The 5,183-nt window shown below is 49.2% G+C and overlaps 1 pseudogene; it reads right to left on the reverse strand.

The window, feature by feature from the left end:
• Positions 1–614: 614 nt before the first annotated feature.
• Positions 615–4,743, reverse strand: LOC114485381 (60 kDa heat shock protein, mitochondrial-like; annotated as a pseudogene).
• Between the last annotated feature and the right edge of the window lie 440 nt (positions 4,744–5,183).

Genomic DNA, 5,183 nt, shown 5'->3' on the forward strand with positions numbered 1-5,183 from the left:
CCTTATTGGGAACCTTCTATGTGCCTGGCTCTGTGTCAGTCCCGGGATGCAGACACAGGAGCTCATGAGGTAAATGGCTAGAATCAGTCCTGCTGTTCCCGTGTAATGAGGGCTTCAGCAGCGGTCCGAATGAAGCCTGGAGAGGGCACTGACTACTCCCTGAGACGCAGACAGAGAGGCAGAGAGGAAGTAACCTCTGAGTGAGGCCTTCCAACAAGAGGTAGCCAAGCAGAAAAGAGGAGAAAGGATGTTCCAGGGAGAGAGGAGAGTGTTGCAAAGGCAACTGAAACCGGCGACTGACGGCCATAGTGATTCCCTTAAACATCCTTCTTCCGGACGTTTCCTCCAGGTGACTTCTGGGAAGTTGTTCGTGAAGACCGCCGCGCAGCCCATTATTAATAGCAAAGCATGTCTCTATACTTTCTCAAATTCTTTTCCCGTTTAAGTTATTACAGAGTGTTGAGCAGAGTTCCCTGTGCTATACAGTAGGGTTAGGGTTAGGGTTATAACTGAAACACTGTGCTGTATACCTGAGACTAACACAACATTGTTAATCAACTATATTCCAATATAAAATAAAAATTTTTAAAAATAGTAAAGCACGGTCCTAGGAATTAGAACATGGGCCACCCCTGACGCTGCCCCCCATCTACCATGCCAGGGTCCTCCTCTCCTTTAGCGATTCCAGCGGCACGGTGAGTTTTGCTGTGGTTAACCGAAAAAATGCAGCAGCGTCTCCCAGCAGAGCACTGTTTGCCACCTGAGGTGGGTTGATGATTCCTTTTGCCACCGTATTTTTAAAATTGCCCAGTATGATGCATAACCAGCTTCAGAGGAAGTTTGCAAAAATTCCTCATCTATCCGTTATCCTTCAACACCTGCACTCTTAGCCATGGTCATTGCCAGAGTTTTGAGTGTTCTTTTAATGATTGCTGTACCAATTTTTTGCTCTTCATTTAGCTGGATCAGTGAATCCAAGCCTGGGACGCACTGAAGCAAAGCATCCAGGTGACGCTTTTGTCAACAGCAGCTCTTGTGGCATTCAGAGCATCTGGGACTATTTCTTTTCATCCTCTTCCACGTCACTTGTCCTAGCAATCTTCAGCAGAGTTACTCCATCTGAAGTTTTGCCAGATGTTCGTTTAGTTTTTCTTTTTCATGGTCACTAACAGTAACATTCTAACTGCTCGGTGATTTCTTATCTATGTTTCTCAATTTCAATATTGTCACCTTTTCCTTGCAGGAATGTGGCATCACCTTTGGTCACAATAACCTCTCCCGTTTTTCCTAGGTCGTGGAGCAAAACCTCTTAAAGATTGAGGGTCCAACTCACTTTTCCAAATACCACACCGTCAGTAACATCGGCCTTGTTGGGTTCATCCTGTGACACCAAAACCTGGAGCTTGGGCTCCTATAACCCAAAAGCCGATTTTCATCCTATTCCAACTGAGTGTACTGAGGGCAATTTCGACAATTATAACCAGAGACTTTCACTGGGCATTGGCAATTTCAAGAGTGGATACCAGAAACCATCAGTATCCTAGAATCCCCATCTCTGAGCTTTTGATGTATTATTCAAGCAGAGAGATATGTAATCTTAGTCAACTTTTGTGCTTTCAGTTCCTAATTCATCATACAGTGTTTTCCTGTCCTCTATTGTAAGCACACCCTTTGAATCTTTGTGGTTTCATCAGAAATGATGGTGCTGATTTCTGTCTCCATTTTTAGACATTGTGGCAAATTGAGCAGTCTCTTCGGGGTTTAGCGCAGGTTTGGGCTGCTTCCTTAGTTCAGCAGTTATAGCGTCAACGCGCAGCCTCGCACCATTCCTGGTTTCCACCGGATTAGCACCTTTGCTAATCTTCTTGAAGCCTTCCATGGCAGTCGAGAGTGCCAGTGCAGTAGCAGTGGTGGTGCCACTCCAGCCTCTTCATTTGTGTTGGCCGCATCCCGATCAAGTCTGGTGCGATAGTTTTATATTTATCCTTTAAGTCAGGTGACCTGGCAACAGATACCTCATCTTTTGTTACTCTGAGGCATCTTCAGCTCTGTTCTGTAATCACTGTTCTTCCCACCGTTCTCCGTAGTAAGGGCTTCCCCATCTGCTAGAAGGTCTGCAGCTTGAAGCATTAGGTCTTAGGCATCTGCACCGAATTTTATATCTTTGGCATGAATCTCAGTGAGATGAGAAGCCAGTGCGCCAGAACCTGGCTTTGTCCAGCGAAAGACAGTGAGTGATAAAAGCCTTTCTGCAGGGCTGGTGACCAGGCAGCGAGACAGGTCCTCAATGACAAGGAAAGGGCAGAGTGCAGGACGCACACCCAAGTTTGTGAAGCAATCAGATTGCCATTTTTAAAAGATCACTGTCTGGGCTTCCCTGGTGGCGCGGCGGTTGCGCGTCCGCCTGCCGATGCAGGGGAACTGGGTTCGTGCCCCGGTCTGGGAGGATCCCACATGCCGCGGAGTGGCTGGGCCCGTGAGCCATGGCCGCTGAGCCTGCGCGTCCGGAGCCTGTCCTCCGCAACGGGAAAGGCCGCAGCAGAGGGAGGCCGGCATACCACAAAAAAAACAAACAAAAAAAAAAAAAAAAAAAAAAAGATCACTGTCTGCAACATTTTTTAAGATAGGCAAGAGGCAGTGAATCAGTGAACCAAAACCAGGCCAAAAAAAAAAAAAAAAAAGGATGAGTTTAGGTCAGGAACGGCTTAGAACATTGAAAGAAGGATACACACTGGAGAAATTTTCTGAGGCTGAATGAACTGGATTTGGTGTGGATGTGGATGTGGGAGGACATGAAGGGATGGTCCAGCCAGCAGGACAGCCAGGTGATGGGGAAAGGCGAGCGATCAGGCTGAGAGCAGGGGCTCACGGTTGTGGAGGGAAGTCTGAATCCACTGGGATGAGAAGAAGCCATAGGTTCCATGCACTTCTTGGTTCCCAGAGCCATGGAGGCAGGTTAGGCCTCCCTCTCCTGTCTCCTCCACTAACAGGTCCCTGTCTCCCACTAGCTCGGCCCAATAACTGATGCTGCAGACTAGAGAGGCATTTGTATCGCCAGATTCTTCCAGCTAAATGTGTACCGTGTGTTCCACTAACCTTTACAACAGTGGGGAAATGTCTTGTAATTAACCAGAGTATAAAGGATGAATGGAGCAGCCTGGCAGTCTCCCGTAGTCATTATCATTCAGAGGAGATCAGTGTACCTACTAAGATTTCCGTCAACCAGTTACAGCCGGCACTTTTCTCTTGGGAGTCCTGACTTTGTTCACATACAGTACAAACACATGTATAAGTGTGAAGTATATTTGTATGTAAAGGTTGTAGCCATACATACACAGGGGCGTAAATGTGTTCTTGTGGGTGCACTGGTTGTAGACACGGATGTGCATGCGTGCATGGATGTGTGGCGTGCATATGTGCGCCGGGGGTGTGCATTCAAGTGTAGCCAGGACCAAGGAGCCAGCCCCAGGCTCCAGTTTTTCTCCAGTGCGCCAGTGGTTACAGAATCCTCTTTAGAGACCAGTGCTTCAGTGTAATACCACAGGTGCTACGCTAGTGGGCGCTCCGTGAATGAATGTTCAAACAAGAGCAAATACACCTCAGAAATTCTCCAGGTCCTTGCTGTTTTGCCCCCGCTTTCTGCTTGGTTCTGTTAGCAGTGCGCTGTGGAGACCTAGAGAGAGAAGTGCCCTTGTTCTCTGACCCTTCACACCAGGTCTGCCCTGGTCTGTCCAGCTAGTTCTTCCACGAGCTCATTTCAAGGCTGATTTCCCATGGTGCTCCATCTTCCATGGTCACCCACCACACACTTGGTCAGCCTAAGACAAATTAGCTGTCTGTAATTCAGTGTGCGAGTGCTTCCCTGGGATTGCCAAAGTACTGCGACCCCGGTATATGGGGGTGGTTTCTGGACACTAAGATCCCTGGCGATGTGGATATTGCCAAGTGGGTATCCCCCTAGACAGGTCGCTTTCTGACCCATTCATCAGTTCTGGGGATGGCATAGGCCAGCTGTAGGCTCCACCTCCCCAGAGCCTGGGCCAGCTGGGCCTGAACATATGTTTTTTGAGAGGTTGTGTTATTGGTGTGAGGAACCCCTGCCCACAGAGCTGTGGCCCCCGCATTTCCCAAGCTAATGTGGGGACCCACCAACAGCGTGGGTGACACAGCCTCTCAGACCTGGCTCAGAGGGGTAAACGGTCCCAAAGTTTGCATATAAGTTAAGGAGCCCCCTCTAGCTTTTCAGGTTCCTTCTCAACCAGTTCTTCTCATCACCTTAACAAACTCCATCCTGTGGTGAGTAGCAGGGTGCAAAAGAGGAAGAACGAAATTAGTTCCTGCTGGGAGGCGTCCTGATGTCATCCAGTGACTATTAAGCACTGATGAGTCAGGTTAGACAGTCCTTCTTGGAGAGGACCGAGTAGACAGGATGGACATAGACATTGGAAGGATTCCCTCTGGGGCCTGGAGATGGGGGAGGGGCAGGAGCCTCTTTCTCGATGCAACCTTGAGAAGAGAGGAAGAGGGCTTCCTCTTTACCACCCCCTCATATCCACCTGCATCTCACGGTCCCCCTTCAGCAGCTACAAGGAAAACCCAAGCAGTGTTTGCCCCTGGGAATGGCATCCACGGGGCACTGACCCCCTTCCTCACCCCCTCCTCCAGTGGACACTAGAACCTGAGCAAGGGGCTTGGGAAGACTCTGACTCACCTCCTCCTCCTTCGCTGGATGCCCTGAGCCATCTTCCAGACCTGCCCTCAGATGGGCTGCACTGGGTCCTAGAGACCCCTCTCCTGATCCCTGCGCATCGGTGGGGCATCCGGGAGAAGAGCTGGAATTGTTCTCACAGTGCTGGGACCATTCCTGTTCTCTTAGGGATGTTGAATCGGAGGACATTTTTTCCCCTGCCTCACCGTTATTAGCTAGGCTTGAATAATGCATGTCTCCCTATGAATACCCTCTGTTTGATAATGGGCCCACGTTAGCGTTCATTGGAAGCTTTCCTGCTGGATACACATGGAGAGTAATGCACATTTATAAAAGGGATTTGAATGCACGTTGGGAAGTGGTGACTCCGTGGAAGTAACTGAATTTTGTCAGGCATTCAGCTTAGACAGCAGCTTGCTGGGGGACCAACCCTTGGGGAGCTTTTTGATATAAGGCAGAGCAGCGATGGACAGGG

This window comes from Physeter macrocephalus, unplaced genomic scaffold, assembly GCF_002837175.3.
Source record: "Physeter macrocephalus isolate SW-GA unplaced genomic scaffold, ASM283717v5 random_987, whole genome shotgun sequence".
Lineage (NCBI taxonomy): Eukaryota > Metazoa > Chordata > Mammalia > Artiodactyla > Physeteridae > Physeter > Physeter macrocephalus.